Below are 25,168 nucleotides of genomic sequence, written 5' to 3' on the forward strand. Positions count from 1 at the left end.
TGGTTTCTAGTGATACCTTGGTGTCTACTGCTTTAGTTCTCCATCCCCTGATGTGTACTAGTTTAGTACTTTTCTTCTCCATCCCCTGTTGTCTAGTAGTTTAGTTCTCCATCTTATGGTGTGTAGTGGTTTATTTTCCTCTTCGCCACGACAGCACCCACTGAGAGAGGGGATCCGCCCCAGGAACAGGAAACCTACAGAGAGATAAATGGGGCGGTCCCCCTTGCTCCCTCAGTTTGGTTTCCAGTTCCTAGGAAGGAACCCGCAGAAGAGGATACCTGGTCTGGTAGCCGCCTGCGTGCATAATATGAGCAGCAGGGGCCCCAGGACTGGAGGCGTCGTCGGGCGGAGAGGTGATGTTTCCCCCCCCCCCCCCAGAGCTGGTAATGCAGGTGAGGCCGGAGGTAAGAAGGTGCCAAGGCTCACTGAGGGGACAGGGGCGTATACCCCCCCCCCCCCAGGAAGGGGACGAACGCATTACATAATGCCATTAGGCATATCAGGGACGGTGGCCGCGCGCCCCCCCTCCCCCCGAGAGAAGCAAAAGAGCCTGAGCGTTTGTGCCAGGCAGCGCTACCGGAGGTCATACCTGCAGGGGTTAACGTGTGGGCTGAGTGCGTGGTGTCACTGTCGGGGCCGCTGCATCAGCGCTTCCAGCGGCGCTCCCAGGCAGGCAACCCGGAAGTAAGGGTATGGAAGACTTCCGGGATCAGTGCAGGAGGCGGCTCTCGCGGGAGAACGCCCGCGCATGCGCAGAAGGGGCTAAAAAAAAAAAATGGAGGATTAAGAAAAAAAAAAAAAAAAAAGTGTGGTAAGGCTATAAAAGGAAGCCACGGAGGCAGCGCCAGTGCGCAGTCATGTCATCCATAGATGACCCAGCTTCGCTCCCGCTAAGTCAGCCAGTGGAATCCCCACATGGCAGCAGACAAAGCGGTGCTACAAGGAGAAGCAGCAGCACCAGAAGAAGTGGCAGCTCCAGGAAGGAATCTAGCGGACCTTCCAGGCAAGTTGAGCCCCTGTAGAAAAAACGGAAGGAGAAGAAATCATCTCACGCCTCGCCTCAGCTTGAGGCGCGGACCCCGCAGCCGGTAGTTTGCTGACGAGACTTACGGGTGAGTGTTTTTAGTCAGAATAAATAGCTGATGGCCTTCTTTTTTCTGGTCCATACCCCCCTTTTTAGGCCAAAAGAACAGAGAAGGCGAAAAATAGAGAGTGTGCCTTATGTTCTCAGCCCCTCCCAGACGGCCACCCTAAAAGATTATGCCAAGCGTGTATTGAGGAGGCCTTACAGGAGGAATCTTCACGGAAGAAAGAGGATATCCGAGCGATAATTGGGGAAGAGCTACGGGCCTTGGGCAGCTCCAGTAGTCTGGGGGGTCACTCCTCCGTGAGACAGATAAGTTCACCAAGAGGAGGAGCTTCGCCGGCATCAAGGTCGCCGTCAGAATCCGGGGAGCTAGACTCTGATAGATCCCAGGAATACCCTTCCTCAGAGGACGAGGAGCAGGCGTGTTTCCCTACGGACAGCGTCAGTAACTTAGTTAAGTCTGTCCGAAATACCATGGGGCTACCTGAGAGTAAGGACCCCAAGACTCCACAAGACATAATGTTTGCAGGCATTTCCCGTAGAAAGGTCTGAGCATTCCCAGTGGTCCCAGCTATAAAAGAGCTGGTGAAAAGGGAGTGGGAAAAACAGGGGCAGAGAACCTTCCTCTCCTTAACGTCAAAGCGTAAATATCCGTTTGACGATGAGGAATTGACAGCTTGGTCGAGAGCCCCCAAAGTGGATGCGGCGGTGGCCTCTACCTCTCGTAGATCCTCCCTGCCGGTAGAGGATTCAGGAACTTTGGCTGACTCATTAGATCGTAAGACCGATACACTCCTTAAACGATCCTGGGAAGCATGTGTGACAGCTTTTAAGCCCGCAATAGCAGCCACGTGCACAGCAAGATCAATGTTGGTATGGCTGAATGACCTAGAGGACAATATTAAAAACGGAGTGGCCAGGAATAAACTCCTGTCCTCTATGCCCCTCATTAAAGGAGCAGCGGCCTTCCTCTCCGATTCCTCAGCGGACTCTCTCCGTTTATCGGCTAGAGCAGCAGGGCTAACCAATGCAGGCCGGCGGGCCTTATGGTTGAAGGGGTGGAAAGGGGACACGCAGACAAAAACTAAACTGTGTGCTATACCCTGCTAGGGTAAGCACCTATTTGGCACGGAACTGGACGAGATTTTAACAAAGGCGGGAGAGAGAAAAAAAGGTTTTCCTAACCCGTATATTCCCTTTAATAGGAGGTCCTACAGAAAGCCGCCGTTTGGCAAAAAGACTTTAAACCCCAGGATCGCTGGGGAAATAAGGACCCCAAACAGAGGGGCAATCTATTCGGGAAGCGTCCCTTCAGAGGAGACAGGTTCCGCTAATACCAGTACACCGGTAAGTGGCAGACTACTGGAATTCAGCCACCAATGGGGGAAGGTAACATCAAACCCATGGGCCATTAATATCGTCTCATCGGGCCTATAACTAGAATTTGTTCGGCATCCACCGAACTTCTTCCTATTGACTTCCATGAAGTCCCAGATACAGCAGGAAGCACTGGAGATGGAGATTGCAGTATTACTAACTAAACAGGTCCTAATAGAGGTCCCAGGGGACGAAGAAGGAATGGGCTTTTATTCTCCTCTATTTTTAGTCCCAAAACCAGATGGCTCTTTTAGGACCATAATAAATTTAAAGAAGCTTAATACCTTCTTAAGTCTGAGGCCATTTAAGATGGAGTCAATAAATTCTGCAATAAAACTTTTGTTTCCCAGGTGTTACATGGCAGTTTTGGACCTAAAGGATGCCTATTACCATCTACCCATATACCGAGAGCACCAGAAGTCCCTGCGGGTAGCGGTCTGGTTCAAGGGTCGGATTCAGCATTTCCAGTTTGTGGCAATGCCATTCGGGCTATCCATGGCTCCTCGGGTATTTACCAAATTGATCCTGGAAGTGATGTCGTATGTAAGGCTGAATGACACACTAGTGGTCCCTTACTTGGACGACCTGCTCGTAGTAGGGAATTCTGTTTCTCAGTGCAAAACAAGAATGGCCAAGATTATCTCATCCCTACAAACGCTAGGATGGCTAATCAACTGGGAGAAGTCCAGACTAGAACCAGTTACCTGTCAGAGGTTCCTAGGCCTGCAAGTAGATTCTGTAAGTCAGAAGTGCTTTCTGCCAGACGCTAAAGCAGTGGCCATAATCAATAAGATACAGAATACTACAGGAAGACCCGTAATATCATTGAGACAGGGTATGTCCTTGCTGGGGTCCCTGATATCGTGCATCCCAGCGGTGCAATGGGCCCAGTTCCACTCTAGAACACTACAGTGGGCTATTCTGCAGGAAACAGACTGCAGGGGCGGTTGGAAGGGAGGATATCCCTATCGCCAGAAGTTGTTAAATCCCTAAAGTGGTGGTTAAATCCTACCAATTTGTCTAAGGGAGTGCAATGGTGGGTAACTCCCTCCAAGGTGCTCACCACGGATGCTAGCCCCTGGGGCTGGGGGGCCCACCTGGAGGAGCACATGATACAAGGCCGGTGGTGTAAACATGAGATAGAAACCTCCTCTAATGTAAAGGAGCTAAAAGCAATTTACTATGCGATATCTCAATTTCTCCCGCAGTTAAGAGGAACCCACGTGAGAAACCAGACAGACAATACCACCGCAGTGGCCTATATAAACCGACAGGGAGGTACGCGGTCGGGACCGTTGATGTCTATCGCGGAAGAGATCCTAGAGATAGCCGAGGTACATCTTCACTCCTTGTCGGCACTCCACATAAGAGGAGTAGACAACTCTCAAGCAGACTATCTCAGTCGCCAGGTCCTATATCAGGGCGAGTGGGTCCTCAGCAGGCACGTCTTCGAGACGATAGCGACAGAATGGGGCAGACCGGAGATAGACCTGTTTGCTACCAGAGCCAACAGACGCGTAAAGAGGTTCGCTTCGCTCTACAGGTCAGACAACCCAGACATTCTAGATGCCCTCCAAGCACCCTGGGCATTCCGGCTAGCCTATGCCTTCCCTCCAATGGTTCTACTTCCAACAGTAGTCAGGAAAATAAGACAAGAGAGGGCGAGGGTCATCTTGATAGCCCCGTTTTGGCCCAAAAGGCCGTGGTTTTCATGGCTCAGAGCCATGTCAATAACCGACCCGTGGATCCTGCCACTGCACCAGGATCTTCTCTCGCAGGGACCCTGCTACCATCCACAGGCCAAAGCCCTACACCTAGCGGCCTGGAATTTGAAAGGGAGCTATTGAAGCAGAAGGGCTTTTCGGAAAACCTGATTAATACCCTGCTACAAAGTAGGAAAGAGTCTACTACAAGAATATACGCTAAGGTGTGGAGAAAATTCCTGGCCTTTCACCCAGCAGAGCTAGCCGGTGAAGTACCCATTACGCCCATCTTAGAGTTTCTTCAAAGAGGCCGAGAATTGGGCCTCTCGGTTAATACTTTAAAGGTCCATATATCGGCCCTAGGAGCCCTATTTAACTATAACGTGGCAGCAAATAGATGGGTAAACCGTTTTGTTTCAGCTTGTCAACGATCAGAACCGGTGCATATTCCTCGGCTTCCGGCATGGAACCTTACTCTGGTTTTGGATGCCTTTACTCAGGCCCCGTTTGAGCCCATAAACTCGGCATCAGTGAAGTGCCTCTCATTGAAAACTGCTACACTAGTAGCTTTAGTATCAGCTAGAAGAGTAAGTGATCTTCATGCTCTATCAGTAGACCCTCCGTTCCTGTCAATAACACGAGACAGACTGATTTTGAAGACAGACCCGTCCTACCTTCCCAAGCGGGCAACTAAATTTCATAGGTCTCAGGAGATATGCCTACCTTCCTTCTATGAGAACCCGTCAAACCAGGACGAGGTGAAATATCACACCTTAGATGTAAGGAGAGCGGTACTAGCCTACCTTGATAGGACCAGTCCCTGGAGGCAGAGTAGGTCTCTTTTTGTCTCCTTCCAGGGCAACAGAAAGGGGTCTGGAGTTACAACAGGCACATTATCCAGGTGGATTAGAGATGCGATCACAATGGCATATTTGGCAAAAGGAGAAGACCCTCCGCTGGGGATTAAGGCGCACTCTACTAGAGCCATATCATCCTCCTGGGCCGAGAGAGCAAACGTCCCAATTGAACAAATATGTAAGGCTGCAACCTGGTCTTCTCCATCTACCTTCTATAGTCACTATAGACTAGATTTGTCCTCTACAGAGGATTTGACCTTTGGTAGATCGGTCCTTAACACGGTGTGCCCTCCCAAGTGATTATCTCTGGAAATCTCTCAGTGGGTGCTGTCGTGGCGAAGAGGAAAAAAACGGATTACTTACCGGTAATACTCTTTTGTAGAGTCCACGACAGCACCCGCTCACTTCCCTCCCGTAAAACTTTTTTCACATGGGTCTCCTTGGTGGCGGAGATTGTAATTAGAATTTAATATATGATTAAACTTAGCGAATGTAAAGGCTATAGGGGTAAGATATATGAATCGCCCAGACAAAATGACTAAAACATGTATGGCGGTTCCTCCGTTGTTCTCGGTAATACAAACTGAGGGAGCGAGGGGGACCGCCCCATTTATCTCTCTGTAGGTTTCCTGTTCCTGGGGCGGATCCCCTCTCTCAGTGGGTGCTGTTGTGGACTCTACAAAAGAGTATTACCGGTAAGTAATCTGGTTTTCTCCATCCCCCAAGCTCCCTGCAAGTCTTGGGGATTGCAAGACTTGTGTAGCAACCCCTTCCCCCGACTGCCCCAACAGCCACAAGAGTCACCCAGTGTCCAGTCATCAAGAAACACGTAAACTAAACGAAAAATAGCCACATGTACTTTGGATTTGGATTTATTATATGGGATACCCGCAGCGCAGATAATCCACAAACCCTCCTTATCTGTGTTTTCCCTGTCTGAAGACCCCTTGGACCTGCAGCAGCTGGATGTATAAGTGATTGAAATGTAGTGTATACACATCTAAATCAGGTTAGTATAACCATATTTAAACACCTTTTATTTCCCTTGGATAAAACCCTATTGCGCTGTCTTTTTCCTCCTAGTTTTTTTCTGTCATCGAGATGTAACTCCCATGTTCATGCTTGCTCATCCAGGTGTCAGTGTTGAAATGAATCCTGGAAGACATAGAATTTTTCAGGGAATGGATCATGCTGCCTGCGACTTGTTGCTGTAGCGCAGGCACATATTTCTTAGAGAGGTAATGGTGACTGGGCAAGTGGTACTGGGGGACTGCGACGGCCATCATCTTTTGGAAACAATCTGTATCCACAAGGTGGAAAGGCTGCATTTCTGTGGCCAACAGATTGGAGTGGCCATGCAATAATCACAGAGATCACAGGCCGTGAGTTGTGCAGAAACAAGCGCTGTGATGTTGATAGGGGCCAGCTGAGAACTATTCGCTATAGTTCCAGACAATGACAAGATTGGGAAGCGAATCATCCGAGGAGGCCGCTCGCTGTTCACAATAATTAGTTCTCTGAAAAGTAATAGCGAACGTACCGCTTATCCACCTCCAGATTACAACACATGCAATACGTGTATATCCCGCCATACAATAACTGCTAACTCCACAATAACCTCTTTCGCTGCCAACAACAATCCTGTTTTTAACCAAATAAATACAGGCCAATTAGATGTCATTCTTCTTTTGAGGTTCAAACCATCAGGGTCTTCCATCCCCTCTCCCTCAGAATAGCAGTCATATACTGGTCCCTAGGCTCACCCAACCACTTCCTTGACTACTTTTTTGCATTGCTGCGCACTTCATGTCCTCAGAATTGCCAACCCTTAACCTGGGAGACTTCAACAGTCCCACCTCCCCAACTGAATCCCAGCTGCTATCTCTAACCACTTCTTGTGGCCTCTCACAACTTTCAACCTCTGAGACACACAAAGACGATAACACCCCTGGTCTGGACTTTGTCCAACTCAGTCCAATCTCCTACCTAGATAACGCACCTCTTACCCTTTGTGCCCCATGAAAATAGGAGTATAATCACGACATTTTTATGCGCTTCCTAAAAACACATCTGTTTAGGGCGGCCTATCACGTTTCCTAATCAAAGTCCTTTATATATCAATTTAGCCTATTCTCTTTTTCATCGAACATAATTCGCCATCAAACCCAACCGTACCCAAAAGGCTCGTGCAGCATTTATCTTTCCCCCATTTCCTCAAGATGGTTGTACCATCATTGTAAATAAGCGCCTGTACTTTGTGTCACAACCTCTTCATTCTAGATTGTAAGCGCTGAAGAGCAGAGTCATCATTTTTGCCTACATTATTTGATCATATTAAAGGGGTTGTCCGGGCTTTTCACATAATCTCAGTACATATCTGGGCTGCAGAATACTGACAATAAGTAATTTACCTTCTGTGTCCAGTTTGCAGCGTTTCCAAGATATGATCTCTTGCTTCTATGAAAAGCATCCAGGGTGGTGTGTTCTGGCATTGAAATGGGAACTGGTCGTTTCCTCCTCACTAGTTTCACTTTCCGTAGATCACTGTTCAGCGTGTGTCTGGGGGAGGAGCAGCTGGGTGGTCCTGCTCTCTGCACTGAGGCTGCTAGAGGGGGAGGATTTGCTACTGTGTGAGGAGGGATAGGCTTGTTCATGTGGTTGGGGAGGGCCTGTTGCTATGGAGGGTGGGGTTGTTGCTATAGAGGGCATGTTTTTAGTAGAGTAGGAGGAAATGACCAGTTCTCATTTCAATGCCAGAACACCCCCTCCCCCCCCCCCCCGGACGTTTTTCTTAGAAGCAAGAGATCATATCTTGGAAACTCTGCAAACTGGCCACAGAAGGTAAATTGCTTATGGTCAGCATTCTGCAGCCCAGATATGCACTGAGATTATGTGAAAAGCCCGGACAACCCCTTTAAACTTGATAACTTTTGACTTTTGTATGAACTACTGATTTGTAAAGCTTTGCGGAATGTTTGCGATATATAAATATAGGTTATTATTAGTAGATTGAAGATGGTGAAGTTCAAGCTCTTAGCTTTGCCATGTGTAGGAGGAAAGAATATTTTCCGTGAGCACAACTGCACAAATAAGGGTTTGCTGCTGTGCTGACACAGGGTGGAGTAGGGTGAACACAACAAGCTGCTGGACTGTGAAAGAGGTGCAGGTGGAGATGTTACGATGGATTGAGAAACATGGGGTGTGCTTGGTATCTAAGATCAGACAAAAACAGACGGCATTTCCACTTCTGTATCAGCTGACAGGCTCTCAGTCACCCCAACTGTAGGAGGTAAACAAGTGGAGGTTCTGCGGCCAGAGACCTGTGTGACAACACTTGCCACGGTGAGGGAGGAGGGAGAACCGGAAGATGTGGTTGATGGGGTAGACGATAATTGACGAGGCCCGCTAGTCTGTATTTTAGCACTGTAACATTCCCAGATTAACACATGTTGATCGCGCCTGTGCCAGTTCATGCATGTATTACTCAAATTATTTCATAATTTTTAAACTGTTTTTAAAAATGTTGACAGATAACGTGATATTTTTTTTTTTAGATTGTTGTCAGCCTGAAAAAATCAGCTAGGTAACTGCAGGACCGCGAACCCTGCTGTTCACTGCCAGAGTTGCTGCTCAGGATGCATTGGTTATCATGGTTGCATAACTCTGTGTCTACGTAACTTCCTCGTCTTCTTCCTCCTCTGCTGAGCTACTCGGCTGTATGCCTCTGGGTTTACACCAAGTGTTATCTACAACATTGTCATCCTCTCTGTTCTCCCACTTATCACCCTGAGCACACAGTACATTCCGCAGGCGCCTCAAGTATTTGAGTCTCTTCACAAATAGATCACCTTCACCCAACGGGGTAAACGTTTGACAATGGTTTGGATTCTGCTCGGACCCAACTTCGTCCGGCTTTGGATAAAACTGAGAAATTTGTCAGTGTCAGTGCAGGAGTAGCATTGCTGCAGCAAGGCATGTCCTCTGAAAGCTGCCGGAGGAGTGTCTGCTCCAGTAAGGGGGGAATAGGAGAGGAGAGCAGGGCAGGCCAGACAGGTTCTGGAAGTGGGAGACTCAATTATTAGGGCAATCTGTCACAAAGACAGGGATCGTCGAACGGTGTGCTGCCTATCTGGCGCTCAAGTCCGACACATCGCTGATCGGGCTGACAGATTACTGGGAGGGGCTGGTGAGGATCCAGCGGTCATGGTGCACATTGGCACAAATGACAAAGTTAGAGGTAGGTGGAAGGTCCTTAAAGATGATTTCAGGGAATTAGGCTGCAAGCTTAAAGCAAGGACCTCCAAGGTGGTATTTTCGGAAATACTTCCTGTGCCACGCCAGAGAGGCAACGGGAGATTAGGGAGGTTAATAAGTGGCTCAGGAATTGGTGTAGGAAGGAGGGGTTTGGGTTCCTGGAGAACTGGGCCAACTTCTCAGTTGGCTACAGGTTCTACGCTAGGGACAGGCTGCATCTCAATGGGGAGGGTGCAGCTGTGCTGGGGGAGAAAATGGCTAGAAGGTTGGAGGAGTGTTTAAACTAGGGACGGGGGGGAGGGTATTCCTTTTATAGGAGGGGAAGACAGTGCAGATAGAGACCTTGGCACAAATAATGAAATGGGGGGTGGGGTTAGAACAGTTAATAATTTAAGAAAGAAAAGAGGTACAGAGAGATACATAAAGTGCATGCATACTAATGCCAGAAGCCTCGCCAACAAGATGGAGGAATTGGAATTAATGTTGTTGGAACATAATTATGACATGGTGGGGATATCTGAGCCATGGCTGGACAAGAGCCACGACTGGGCGGTTAATTTACAGGGCTATAGTCTGTTCAGAAATGACCGTACAAATAAACGAGGGGAGGTGTGTGTTTATATGTAAAATCATCCTTAAAACCCATCCTGCGTGATAATATATATGAATCTAATGAAAATGTAGAGTCCCTGTGGGTGGAGATAAGGGGAGGGTGGAAAAATAATAAATTACTGATAGGGGTTTGTTATCAGTCTCCAAAAATAATGGAAGCAACAGAGAATATCCTCATAAAGCAAATAGATGAAGAAGCGACTCAAGGAGAAGTCATTATTATGGGGGACTTCAACTACCCTGAAATACATTGGGGAACCGAAACCTGCAGTTCCAGCAAAGGTAATAAGTTTTTGACAACTATGAGAGACAATTATCTTTCACAACTGGTTCAGGACCCAACAAGAGGGGGGGGGGCACTGCTAGACCTAATATTAACCAACAGGCCAGACCGCATATCAAATGTAAGGGTTGAGGGTCACTTGGGTAATAGTGATCACAAATTAATACGTTTTCATGTATCCTTTAATAAGATGTGTAGTAGAGGGGTTACAAGGACACTAAACTTCAGGAAAGCAAATTTCCAACAGATGAGAGATGATCTTGGTGCAATTAACTGGGACGATATCCTGAGACCTAAAAATACACAAAGAAAATGGGAGACGTTTATTAGCATCCTGAATAGGACCTGTGCACAATATATACCGTATGGGAATAAACATGCTAGAAATAGGAGGAAACCACTATGGCTAAATAGAGCTGTAAGGGGAGTAATAAGAGATAAAAATAAAGCATTTAGAGAATTAAAGCAAGTAGGTAGTGATGAGGCATTAAATAAATACAGAAAATTAAATAAATTCTGTAAAAAGCAAATCAAGGCAGCAAAGATTGTGTTAGCGCGGGTGGTCAGGAGCGAGAACTCCGAGAGTGGACCCTCTGGACCGTGGCACCGAGGGACCCCGGGCGAGCTGCCAGGTGGAACCGACCCCTATACAGGGACCGTTAGGAGCAGGCCCAGGGGTTCGAGTACCACGGTAGCCGGTACCGAGAGGGGCGGCTCAGGATGGACCGGAGTAAGACTGAGACTGGAGTAGGACGGCAGGAGCACTGAAGGCAGGACTGGAGTAGGACGACAGGAACACTGAAGGCAGGACTGGAGTAGGACGACAGGAACACTGAAGGCAGGACTGGAGTAGGACGGCAGGAACACTGAAGGCAGGACTGGAGTAGGACGGCAGGAACACTGAAGGCAGGACTGGAGTAGGACGGCAGGAACACTGAAGGCAGGACTGGAGTAGGACGGCAGGAACACTGAAGGCAGGACTGGAGTAGGACAGCAGGAACACTGAAGGCAGGACTGGAGTAGGTAACCAGGAACACGGGTAGCAGGACTGAGAAGCTGCTGTGAGGAGCAGCCGAGACAGGAACTGCAGGAGCAGAGTGTGCACGATGGAGCGAGGCCAGAGTGTCAGGAAACACAACGATCAGGCGCCTCCCTCAGGGGGAAGCGGCCTGATATGGCCCCGTCTGGTCAGCCATTGGTCCAAAGGTGCTTCCGGGTCAGGGCACAGCCGGAGCATAAGAAGCAGGAATGAGGCGCGGCCTATGGCGCATGCGCATAGCATGCAGGGAAGGCATCGGTCGCAGGCCTGTCTCAGGTGACCGCCGCGGCCGTCGGGTGGAGAGAGGCTGCGGCGTGGGAGCGGAGGCCGGGTGAGTATGGCGGAGCGGTGTAACAGTACCCCCTCCCCTAAGCCGCCCCCCCCGGAGGTTAACAAGAAACCTCTTGAGGATACGGGGAGCATTAATATTCTCCCGAGGCTCCCAGGATCTCTCCTCAGGACCAAAGCCCTTCCAATCAACGAGAAAGAAAGTCCTACCTCTAACCCTTTTCACAGCGAGGATGTCCTGCACTTCAAAAATGTTGTCGGCACCCACCGGCTGAGGACCAAGATCAAGCGAAGAATGGAAATGATTCAGCACCACAGGCTTCAGGAGAGAGACGTGAAAGGTGTTCGGGATCCGGAGCGAAGAAGGCAACCTCAATTTGTAGGCAACTTCGTTAATACGTCCCAGAATTTCAAACGGACCAATGTAGCGTGGACCCAACTTGTAGGAGGGCAGTTTTAGTCGGACGAATTTGGAGGAGAGCCAGACCTTGTCGCCAACATGATACGGAGGAGAATCCAACCTCTTTTTGTCTGCATAGTTCTTCATCTGATCAGCGGATCTCTTGAGTGATGTGTTGGTCTCAGCCCAAATCTTAGAAAATTCCGAGGACAAGGCATTGGCTGCGGGTACCTCAGAGGCAGGGGTTATCGGAAGAGGAACACCAGGATGTCTGCCAAAAACAAAGAAAAACGGAGACATGGCCGAAGACTCACCAGCATGGTTGTTATAAGCGAACTCTGCCCAGGGGAGTAAGTTGACCCAATCGTTCTGGTGGGCGTTAGAGAAGTGGCGTAAGTACCCCGTAAGCGTCTGGTTGGTACGCTCTACTTGTCCGTTGGACTGTGGATGGTAGGCCGAGGAGAAGTCGTGGGAAACGTTCATGAGCTTACAAAGCGAACGCCAGAACTTGGAGGTAAACTGAACCCCTCGGTCAGACACAATGCTTCGAGGTAGTCCATGAAGCCTGAAGACTTGATGAATGAAGATTTCGGCCAGCTCTGGCGCTGAGGGAAGACCGGGCAGAGGGATGAAGTGAGCCATCTTGGAAAAACGATCCACCACCACCAGGATGACTGTGCAGCCCGCAGAGCAGGGTAGGTCGGTGATGAAATCCATGGCGATGTTCTCCCAAGGAACCGTAGGGACAGGCAACGGAAGCAACAAGCCGGACGGAGATCTCCGTGGCACCTTGTTTTTTGCACAGGATGGACAAGAAGCCACAAAGTCGAGTACATCTTGGCGAAGTGAGGGCCACCAGTAGTGACGTTTGATAAGGTCAAGGGTCTTCTTAGTTCCGGCATGGCTGGCCAGTTTGGAGGAGTGCCCCCATAGAAGAACCTTTTGCTTGAGATTCTCTGGCACAAGCGTCTTGCCAGGCGGAGGAGTAAGCCAGTTCACTGGAGCCACGGTGATGATCCTAGTGGGATCAATGATATGTGACGGTTCCTCCGTGGATTCGTGTGGTTGGAAGACCCTGGACAGGGCGTCGGCTTTTGGAATTCTTGTTGCCGGGACGGAATCGGAGCTCGAAATCAAATCGGGCAAAAAATAAAGACCATCTGGCCTGGCGAGGGTTTAGTCTCTGGGCAGACTGGAGAAAGGCCAGATTCTTGTGGTCCGAGAAGATGACAAAAGGATGGACAGCTCCTTCCAGGAGGTGGCGCCATTCCTCCAAGGCCAACTTGATGGCCAAAAGTTCCCGGTCACCGATCGAGTAGTTACACTCGGATGGAGAAAAGGCCTTCGAGAAGAAGCCACAAGGGTGCAGGCGACCGGAGGCGATTCTCTGGGACAGCACCGCCCCGGCACCAGTCGAGGAAGCGTCCACCTCGAGTACAAAAGGTCGATCGCTCTCAGGGCGATGCAGGACCGGAGCCGTGGAGAAAGCCCGTTTTAGGGTCAGAAAGGCCTCCTCTGCCTCAGGAGACCAATCCTTGGAAGTAGACCCTTTACGGGTGAGCACAGAAATGGGTCTTGTGATCGCGGAGAAGTGGGAGACAAATTGCCGGTAATAGTTGGCGAGCCCGAGGAATCGTTGTATCGCCTTTAATCCGACGGGGCGAGGCCATTTGAGGATGGCAGACAACTTCTCGGGATCCATCCTTAGACCAGCGTCGGAGATAATGTATCCCAGAAATGGCAGAGAGGTCTGTTCGAAGAGACATTTCTCGATCTTTGCATACAGACTGTTCTCCCGAAGACGCTGAAGCACCAGGCGGACACTCTTTCTGTGGGACGAGAGGTCCGGCGAGAAGACGAGGATGTCGTCTAAGTACACGACCACACAGGAGTACAAGAGATCCCGGAAGATCTCATTGACGAACTCTTGAAAGACTGCAGGAGCATTGCAAAGACCGAAGGGCATGACCAGGTACTCGTAATGGCCATCTCGAGTGTTGAAAGCGGTCTTCCACTCGGCTCCTGCACGGATACGGACCAGATTGTAGGCTCCTCTGAGGTCCAGCTTGGTAAAGACCCGAGCCCCTCTGAGACGGTCAAACAGTTCTGGAATGAGTGGAAGAGGGTACCTGTTCTTGATGGTAATCTCATTCAAGCCCCTATAATCAATGCATGGCCGTAGAGTCCCGTCCTTCTTTTTGACGAAGAAGAACCCGGCTCCCGCGGGCGAAGAGGATTTCCGTATAAAGCCTTTGGCGAGGTTCTCTCGGACGTACTCAGACATGGCGGTGGTCTCCGCAGGAGACAGAGGGTAGATTCTGCCCCTTGGGGGGGTTGAACCAGAAACAAGTTCAATTGGGCAGTCAAACGGCCGGTGTGGAGGGAGGACTTCCGCTTCCTTCTTATCAAAAACATCGGCGTAAGAGCTGTAAGCTGGAGGAAGACCCGGGAGGTCTGGAGGTGACCGTGGAGCGGCCACCAGGCGGACAGGAGTCAGACAGCGAGCTTGGCACGGGTGCCCCCAGCGGAGTATCTCCCCAGAAGACCAGTCGAGAGCAGGCTGATGAGTCCTTAACCATGGAAGACCAAGTAGAATGGCGTGAGAGAGCTTAGGTAAAACGTAAAAGGCTATCTTCTCTCGATGTAAGGCTCCGATTTGCAATTCCACCTCTTCAGTGACCAAGGTGACGGTCACCTGTAGCGGTTTGCCATCCACGGTGGCAATCTGAATTGGGTTAGATAGAGTGACTACAGGAATTTGGTATTTGTCTACCTCTTCCGGCCGAATGAAGTTACCCGCTGAGCCCGAATCCACGTAGGCCACCTCGGAACCACGCCTCCCTCCTGAAACCAAAAGCACAGAAATTGTAAGGGGTTGAGAGGAATCATCATCATCACCTAGGAAGGCCTCTCTTACCTGACCTAGGTGGAGTCGTTTCCCTGTCTCTTAGGACAGGTGCGGATATAGTGTGACGAATGACCGCAATAGAGGCACAGACCTTGTGCCCGTCTCTCTCTCTGACGTAACTCGGCCAACCTGAGATGATCTATCTGCATGGGCTCACCCGAAGAGAGGGAAGAAGATCCGACTGAACGTGAGCTGGCCGACTGAGTGAAAGGAGAAACTGACCTGGAGGAGCGCCTGTCTCTCACTGACTCCCGAGCGCGCTCCAGGAAGCGCAGGTCAATGCGGGTAGCCAGCGAGATAAGGTCCTCTAAGGTGGACGGGGTATCTCGACCTGCGAGTTCCTTTATTTTACTAGAAAGACCGCGCCAGAATGCCCCCACCAAAGCTGCGTTATTCCAGCCGAGCTCGGAGGAAATAGTGCGAAAGCGAATAGCGTACTGTCCGACCGTGAGAGAGCCCTGGTGTAAGTTAAAGAGTGACTCAGTGAGAGAGGCTAACCGGCCCGGCTCATCGAAAACCTTACGAAACGTATCCAGGAAAACCGGGAGACTCGAAACGACCGGGTCGTCACGTTCCCAGAGCGGGTTTACCCAAGAAAGGGCCTCTCCCTCCAGATGGGACATGATGAAGGCCACTTTGGCCCGGTCCGAGGGATATTGCTGCGGCAGCCATTCAAAGTGGAGACTACACTAATTTAAGAACCCCCTACAGAGCTTGGGATCCCCGGTGAAACGAGGCGGTTTGGCGAGGCGGGGCGTCGGAGGAGCAGTAGACGCAGGGGGAGGAGTCGGCACTGCAGCGGCAGCCTGGAGGGCCGACAAGCGACTATCAAAGGAGGCCATGTAGGACAAAATGTGGGTTTGAGTATCTTGCTGCTGACCCAGCTCCTGTTGGAGACTGGCCAGCTGAGTGGCATTTCCAGGATCGGCCACCTGTAAGGCCGACAAACGGGTGTCCATCGACTTCATGATTGACATAATGCGCCCTTGATTCTCCCGTAGGAATAGCAACTCTTTCTGGGTAGCAGCCGTAGTACCGGCGGAGTCCATGGCCTGATCGTACTGTTAGCGCGGGTGGTCAGGAGCGAGAACTCCGAGAGTGGACCCTCTGGACCGTGGCACCGAGGGACCCCGGGCGAGCTGCCAGGTGGAACCGACCCCTATACAGGGACCGTTAGGAGCAGGCCCAGGGGTTCGAGTACCACGGTAGCCGGTACCGAGAGGGGCGGCTCAGGATGGACCGGAGTAAGACAGACTGGAGTAGGACGGCAGGAGCACTGAAGGCAGGACTGGAGTAGGACGACAGGAACACTGAAGGCAGGACTGGAGTAGGACGGCAGGAACACTGAAGGCAGGACTGGAGTAGGACGACAGGAACACTGAAGGCAGGACTGGAGTAGGTAACCAGGAACACGGGTAGCAGGACTGAGAAGCTGCTGTGAGGAGCAGCCGAGACAGGAACTGCAGGAGCAGAGTGTGCACGATGGAGCGAGGCCAGAGTGTCAGGAAACACAACGATCAGGCGCCTCCCTCAGGGGGAAGCGGCCTGATATGGCCCCGTCTGGTCAGCCATTGGTCCAAAGGTGCTTCCGGGTCAGGGCACAGCCGGAGCATAAGAAGCAGGAAGGAGGCGCGGCCGCGGCCTATGGCGCATGCGCATAGCATGCAGGGAAGGCATCGGTCGCGGACCTGTCTCAGGTGACCGCCGCGGCCGTCGGGTGGAGAGAGGCTGCGGCGTGGGAGCGGAGGGCGACTGCGGCGTGGGAGCGGAGGCCGGGTGAGTATGGCGGAGCGGTGTAACAGATTGAGACAGAGACTCATTGCCAGAGAAAGTAAAAATAATCTCAAAATATTATTTAGCTATATAAATAGTAAGAAACTAAAAAATGATAGTGTTGGCCCCCTTAAAAATAGTCTGGGTGAAATGGTGGATGAGGAAAAAGCCAATATGCTAAATGACTTTTTTTCAACAGTATTTACACAAGAAAATCCCATGACGGATAACATGATCAGGGATAAAAATTCTCCATTAAATGTCACCTGCTTAACCCAGCAGGAAGTACGGCGGCATCTAAAAATCACTAAAATTGACAAATCCCCAGGCCCGGATCGGATACACCCCTGAGTACTGCAGGAATTATGTACAGTCATAGACCATTATTTTTAATCTTTAAAGATTCAATAATAACAGGGTCTGTACCACAGGACTGGCGTATAGCAAATGTGGTGCCAATATTCAAAAAGGGAACAAAAGCTGAACTTGGAAATTATACGCCAGTAAGTTTAACCTCAACTGTGGGTAAACTCCTGGAGGGTTTTCTAAGAGATACTATACTGGAGTATCTGAAGAAGAATAACCTCATGACCCAATATCAACATGGGTTTACAAGGGACCGTTCCTGTCAGACTAATCTGATAAGCTTTTATGAAGAGGTAAGTTCCGGACTGGACCAAGGGAATGCAGTGGACATGGTGTACATGGACTTTTCAAAAGCTTTTGATACGGTGCCACACAAAAGGTTGATACATAAAATGAGAACAATGGGGATAGAAGAAAATATGTGTAAGTGGGTTAAGAGCTGGCTCAGTGATGGGAAACAAAGGGTGGTTATTAATGGAGCACACTCGGACTGGGTCACGGTTAGCAGTGGGGTACCACAGGGGTCAGTATTGGGCCCGCTTCTTTATAACATATTTATTAATGACCTTGTAGGGGGCATAGAGATGACACTAAACTCTGCAGGGTAATCAATACAGAGGAGGACAATTTTATATTACAGGAGGATTTATGTAAACTAGAAGCTTGGGCTGATAAATGGCAAATGAGCTTTAATGGGGATAAATGTAAGGTCATGCACTTGGGTAGAACGAACAAGATGTATAATTATGTGCTTAATTGTAAAACACTGGGCAAAACTGTCACTGAAAAAGACCTGGGTGTATGGGTGGACGACAAACTCACATTTAGTGGCCAGTGTCAGGCAGCTGCTGCAAAGGCAAATAAAATAATGGGATGCATTAAAAGAGGCATAGATGCTCATGAGGAGAACATAATTTTACCTCTATACAAGTCACTAGTGTGACCACACTTAGAATACTGTGTAAAGTTCTGGTCTCCAGTGTATAAGAAAGACATAGCTGAACTGGGGTGGGTGCAGAGAAGAGCGACTGAGGTTATTAGGGAACTAGGGGGTCTGCAATACCAAGACAGGTTATTACACCTTGGGTTATTTAGTTTGGAAAATCGAATGCTTGGGGGTGATCTTATTACAATGTATAAATATATGGCGGGACAATGCAAAGACCTTTCTAATGATCTTTTTACTCTTAGACCTGTGACAGGGGCATCCTCTACGCCTGGAGGAAAGAAGGTTTAAGCATAATCGCAGACGAGGATTCTTTACTGTAAGAGCAGTGAGACTATGGAACTCTCTGCCATATGATGTGGTAATGAGTGATTCCCTACTACCATTTAAGAAGGGACTGGATGCCTTTCTTGAAAAGTATAATATAACAGGGTATATACACTAGTTTCCTTAATATTGCGTTGATCCAGGGAGCTAGTCTGATTGCCGTATGAGGAGTCGGGAAGGAATTTTTTTCCCCAATGTGAAGCTTACTGTTTGCCACATGGGGTTTTTTTGCCTTCCTCTGGATCAACATGTTAGGGCAATTTAGGATAGGATATGGGTTGAACTAGATGGACTTAAAGTCTTCCTTCAACCTTAATAACTATGTTACTATGTATGTAAATTTGGGTATCAGTGCAGATGATTTCTTCCTCTTGACTCTGTGAATCTTTGGAGGACACTTCCGATGACGTACAATGTGTGAACAGATCTGCAGACTCAGCCATCTCTGGTTCCCAACAGTCAGTTGTGGTTGTAGGGTTGTGACGTGGGAGAAAACAAGGGTATTTGGGGTGCCACCTCTGAGGACTGTACTATGTGTGATGATAAGGTGGAGGAAGAGGAGCAGAGACCACTTGATGCAACGCTTGCCATCTATTAGAACACATGTTCTTTCTGGTCCTCATCTACAAAGCGTTTCACTGTATGGCTGCCAAAGAAAGGGAGTGGAGTAGCTCATCCAGTAATAGAAGTTGTAAAAATACTTACTGCAGCAAAACAAACAGACTTTTCACCCCTCATATCATAGCTGTCTCACAACTCTAAACGGCTTTTCAGCACTTTAAATTCCTCCGCCCACCAGCTCCCCCTCATCTCAGCTGAAGACTTGGTCTCACCACCTGTGAACTTGACACAATAATGTCGCAACTCATTCTTCCAAACCTTACCACAGTCTTCATCCCAAGCCTAACCCACCTTTTCAACCTGTCACTAACAACTGGTGTCTTTCCTCCTTATTGAAACATACCTTGATCACAAACCTCATCAAAAAGCCCACCTTTAACCCATCCTCTGTCTAGCTGTCACCATATATCCTTTATCCCCTTTGCCTTGAAACTACTGGAACAAGTCCATTTTGAACTGTCCTTCCACCTTTCCTCTTGCTCCCTCTTTGCTTACAATCTGGCTTTAGACTGCCCCATTTTACTGAAACTGCCCTGAATAAAGTCACCAACGACCTACTAACGCCAAATGAAAGCGACACTAGTTTGTCCTCCTTGTCCCGGACCTGACATCTGTCTTTGACACAGTGGATCATTCCCTCTTAATACAGACTTTGTGATCTGTTGACGTTATAGACATGGACCTTTGTTGGATCTCCTCATACGTAACAGAGAGGACATTCAGTGTCTACCACTTACACACCACCTCTTCATCTCACCCCCTATGTGTTAGTGAGCACCAAGGTTCAGTTTTAGAACTGGGCACTATGCTTAGGGTGTGCACTCCCTCCCGCGTCAGCCTAAGGTATTCCCAGCCTATAGCTGGATGACACCTTCTATTTAAGGCTTCTGCAATATGGATGTGCCTGAGTTACGTTGTTAGTTTGCCTTGCATGCTTGCTAGTTGTCAGGTTTCCCAGGTCTGCCCATCTGCTTGTACCGTCTGCTCGTACCTGCCTGTGCCTGTTTGCTCTCATGTCCATCAGCTGCTCTAGCCCGCACCTGCCAGTGCTTTTCTGTTCCTCAGCCGGTCCTATCTGCACCCTTGGTTCCAGTATTCCTACAGTGCCTGCCTGCATTCTTCATCCCACCTTTGGGCCGTAGCAGACTACCCGCTGTAGGGGGTCAGTTGCCACCTTTTGTACGTCAGCCATGGAGTAGCACCTGGTGCCACCTCTTTGTACATCCTTGGGTCTAAGTTTTTGTCTGTTACCACTTATCTAAGTTGGGATTTGGTAAACCGCCTAGTTATGCCCCTCCAGGCTTTCAGAGGGATACCGCACAGTGCTTCCACCACCTTGCCCGTTACAGTGTACATCTGCTGGGCTGGCTGTAGTGGAAGAGGTGTTGGTCTTCGCTATACTAGTTCTACTCTATTGCAATTGGTGCAAATTTATTGGGGTTTGCCACTAGTTTTTGTAAATGTGTAGACTCCTGGTTGGGTCATGTGTGTTGCCTGTAGCAGTAGGCCTTAGAGACCATCAGACCTCCACTTCATTGGAGGCAATTACCTACTATCCATAGATTTTTCTGACAATGGTAGTCTATGAAACTGATATTTGAGCCACCTGAGTGGCTGAGCATGAAAGCAGGTTGAGCTGTTGGATGTGGTATCAGGGCTCCCAGCACAGCAGGCCTACACCGATCCCTCACACACCTCGTCTTACTTTGACATTCAATTGAAAGCTGTAAATGTAAATGCCTGGCTGATTGCTGCAGTGCCATACTAAAATTTGTACTGTGGGGGAATTGAGGCCACTTTCCTGGTGTCTGCCCCTCATTTGATGTGTTTTGACAGCTTATGGGGCCGTTAAAAGGTGTTGTGCATGCGTTTGTTTTGTCTCCCATTGATTTGAATGGCGTTTGGTTATGTTCAGCGAATATGGGATGTGTAAGGTAGTGCTCACTGAGTGCGTTGGGGGACACTCACTTGGCTGCGATATTGATGCACACAGGAACACTTTCACTTAAAACAGTTCAATGCAGTTTATTATAGCATCATAAACCACACCATAAGCCATGTTATACTTCACAGGCTTACACATAGTCCATAACATTTCAATATAGGGCTTTTCCTTGCAGTCCCTAAACACGCTGGACCTCCTCACTGTCCAGTTACCGTGGGCGACTGCACGCCATACCGTTCATTAATGTCCATAGAATATCACAGGCACCAACAGTTATATCCCCATGTTTGGGGTTACCTCGCAGGAGCTCCTGCTCCAGATGCCGACTCTTTGGTAGTCCCCTCAGGGAAGCGGCCGCACTGGGCTCACTGTTCTGGACAGTGCCTTATTCACTAGGCCCCCTCACGGTTCCAGAACCACAGCCGGGCAGTGGCTTTCCAATGCAGAGCCATCACTGACTCTGGAAACACGGCCTCTCTATGCGCTGTTCAGGACTTCTGTCCCTGCTTGGAACCATCCAACACACAGGCCTGTCTGGGTGCTATTCAGGGATCTGACCCTACTCCCTAGGTCTCCCAACACACCGGCCACACCAGGACCAGGGCCTCAGCGGGTGCTATTCAGGACGTCCATCCCCTCCTGAGACCGTTCAACACTCACGCCTCACAGGGTGCTATTCAGGGATCTGTCCCTACTCCCAGGGACTCCCAACACACCGGCCTCACCAGGTCCAAGGTCGCAGCAGGTGCCATTCAGGAAAGCAGCACATCTTCCAACACCTAGGCCTTCCAGGACCTTCCACACAAACCAATCAGGTCCATGCACTCTCCCCATGTGACCAGACCTCAGGCACATTATATGGTCCATAACCACACCCACAGGTGAGGTATGGATCACATGGTTATGACCTCACTAAAGGTCCTATTTCACACAGTCACACACACAGGCTTTATCCAGGGCGCTCAAACGCCCCTGGGTGGGTTTGTAGGTGATTGGTCCCACCCATCTCACCAAGTCACCTGGAAGCTTTTCCCTGATACACAGCAGCAAACCCTCAGCAGTACCTCTGCTGATCAATACATGTTCCAGCTTCCATCACAAGGCACCCACCCTTGTGATACATATCGGCCATTCATAACCCTGCCGGTCACCATTTTCCCTATTACAATGAAGGAACGCCTGCATGCATGTCCCATACAGCGCCCCCTAGCTGTCACAGGGGTCACTGCATCACAGATGAATAAAATGGTGAATATTGAAAATTCGGCGGTCGTAATCCGAACCAAACATCAAAATATTCTCTCATCTCTAGTGAATAGTAACCACAAAATGCAGAGAAGTCAAAGATTCTTCTCAGTCATCGGCTGTGTCTGCTTTATCGGTCATGTAGTCCGGCTGTATCACCAGTCATATGATCTCCAGTTTGCTTTTCGGCCACAACATATTCAACCACCCAAAAGTGTTCAAATGACTTTAGGCATTGAAAGCCCTTTTCTCTAGAACTTACAACCTGGTAGATCCAACTACTTACTGAAATAAAAGGATGCTGATCATTGCATGCCCAGATCTGGAGTTTAGATTGCGAAGAGCCACCGAGCCCCAAACTGTAACTACCCCCGAGAGATTTCACCACTAGTTACTCATTTTTTTTTTTTTTTACTGATGTAGACTGTTGTTTGATCATTTCAGTAGATGTGTTGTTGTCTATACTCAGTTTTTTACTGCAATAGTCCAAAATACTCTGATTTAACCTCTTCCTGCAGCCAGTTTTGTGTTCCTAATCAGGGCCCATTTTTCAAATCTGACATGTCATGTGGTGATAACTTTTGAATTCTTCACAAAGAATAATAGGAAAAAAGTGGACATAGTAACATAGTTAGCAAGGCCGAAAAAAGACCTTTGTCAGTCCAGTTCAGCCTATATTCCGTCGGAATAAATCCCCAGATGTACGTCCTTCTAAAGAACCTAATAACTGTAAGGTACAATATTGTTTCGCTCCAGGAAGACATCTAGGCCTTTCTTGAACCTCTCAACTGAGTTTGCCATCACCTCATCAGGCAAGGAATTCCAGATTCTCACTGCCCTAAATTCTCTTGCATCTTCTGGGTCCCATGTCTCCTCCATTACCAGCGCTGTCTGCAGAATGAATAAGGTGGCTCCTGGTGACAGAAGCAGATGTTGCAGGAGCAGATCAGAGGAGATGGGACACACTATGTGCAGAAGACCTAATGTGACAAAGGGGCAGAAAACTACAGCAGTAGAAATTTGTCAAGGGCACTAACCGGTGATGTGCACGGATCCGGTTAAGCCTGAGACGAGCGGGGCCGGGTTGCACCCCGAGGCTACTGGGAGTGAGCATACCCACAGGGTCACAGGACCTGCGGCACCTGATCGCAGGAGGCGGGACTGGGGCAGAGTCCGCCGCGACACTCACCAGGAAGACAGCTGAGGTAGGGACGGAGAGGGCAGCAACGATACCAAAGGGAGTATAACAAAAGAGCAGTCAAATGCAGGCCAGGGGTAAGAACCGTGGAGGGCGGACGAGGTACAAGAGGGACAGACCAAGCGGGCAGTCAGAGCGGAGCAGGGGTCAAGTACCAGGCAGACAGCAAACCAGTACAGAATTGTGAGACACAAACCAAGATGAGAGGATGGATCGGATCAGCAACGGGGAATCAAACGCAGAGCAGGCACAAGCACACAAGGGTCAAACTACTCAGCAGAGGGCAAAAGTATAACTGACAGAGTTTGGAGCTTCGGGCTATGAGAGGCCACAACCATTAACCCCTGATGTGCTGGTCCAAAACCTGCACTAGGATCATGACAAAATTCACATAGATGCCATTTTGGGAATTATAACCTTGAACTAATTAATCTTTAGAAGTAGGGAATATTTTGACTACAAAGACACTTTACGCATATTAGCAATCAGTGGAGAGTGAAAATTGCACATTTGCCGTTTTATTGCCCAATGGATTGTGCTTTAGGCGACACATACACCATAAATTAAGTGGATTCTTCTCACTCTAGTTATGCCAAATTCATGGATGCTAAATGTGGTTTGGGCACACTGCAAGGCTCAGAAGCGAGGGGGAGATTTGACTTTCAAAGAACGGATATTGCTGGATTGGTTTATGGAAGCCATGTTGCTTTTTAAGAGCCTTTGAGCCACTAATATTGTAGAAACCTCTGTTTTTCCACTTACAGATAATGGACCTGAGTGGGTGGCTTGTTTTTTGTGAGATGAGTAGAAGTTTTTATTGGTATTATTTTTGCCTACATAACATTGGTGGCTTTTTATTCCATATTTGGGAGTCAGAATGAACATAGAGATGAACACAGTGCTCTACTGGTTCATCCTATTAAGTTTTCTATTAGACTGTAATGTTGTGAACTCTCTTGGTCCGACTTTTGAGGCAGGGCTCCCTCTGGTGGATACTGCTCGTAGCGGAGCTGGTCAACATGATGTTAACCCAACAGCTGCAGAGGATAATTGGAGGAGTGGAGGTAGTGGCTGGGACTACATAAGCGAGCAGACTTCTCTCAGTGGCTGCCGGTGATACTCCTTTCTTTGCTTATTGAGGATTTATGTCTCCTGTCTGATCCTGCATTTTTCAGCTAAATGTCATTTGTTAAACCCTTTGCATCTGATTTTTGCCTTGCTGTCAGGGGTCAGCTTGCTCCCCCTGGGGCTGCTGGCTCCTGCCCTGTGTTTTTGTATCCTGTGTTTGTTTGCTCAGTCCCCTGCTGTATAAGGCTGGTTTCACATTAGCGCATTTTCAGCGCGCGCACGGCCGGGGGTAGCTCCGCCCCCGAGCCGGCTCTCTGCCCGGCGTGCCCGCCCCTTCCTTGTAGCGCCGCCTCCTAGCGGACAGCGGCGCCTGCGATCGGCGCACCCTATCTTTAGCATAGGGTGCGCCGATCGTGCGCAGGCCGTGCGCTAGTTGCGCTTTGACCTGCGCTGCGTACTTTTGACGGTGCGCCGTGCGCGCCAAAATCAAACTTTTCGGATTTTGGCGCGCACGGCACACCGTCAAAAGTGCGCAGCGCAGGTCAAAGCGCAACTAGCGCACGGCCTGCGCACGATCGGCGCACCCTATGCTAAAGATAGGGTGCGCCGATCGCAGGCGCCGCTGTCCGCTAGGAGGCGGCGCTACAAGGAAGGGGCGGGCACGCCGGGCAGAGAGCCGGCTCGGGGGCGGAGCTACCCCCGGCCGTGCGCGCGCTGAAAATGCGCTAATGTGAAACCAGCCTTAGCCTGTTGCTAGCCGCTAATTTACACCTGAGTTCTGATATAGTGGGGGCGAGGTTGTGCAAACCTCAGTATGTATGTACATCAGTCGTGTTGGAATTGTCAGGGTTTTTGCGTGATTGCAGACAGA

General features: G+C 49.4%; 1 protein-coding gene across 1 annotated transcript in view; it reads left to right on the top strand.

Annotated features, from left to right (window-relative positions):
* LOC141094137 (uncharacterized) overlaps nucleotides 1-25,168 on the top strand; it is a 91,016-nt gene that overhangs the window by 63,334 nt on the left and 2,514 nt on the right. The window lies entirely within an intron of this gene.

The sequence above is a fragment of the Dendrobates tinctorius genome, unplaced genomic scaffold (genome assembly GCF_039654945.1).
Source record: "Dendrobates tinctorius isolate UK_male_01 unplaced genomic scaffold, ASM3965494v1 ptg000063l, whole genome shotgun sequence".
Classification (NCBI taxonomy): Eukaryota; Metazoa; Chordata; class Amphibia; order Anura; family Dendrobatidae; genus Dendrobates; species Dendrobates tinctorius.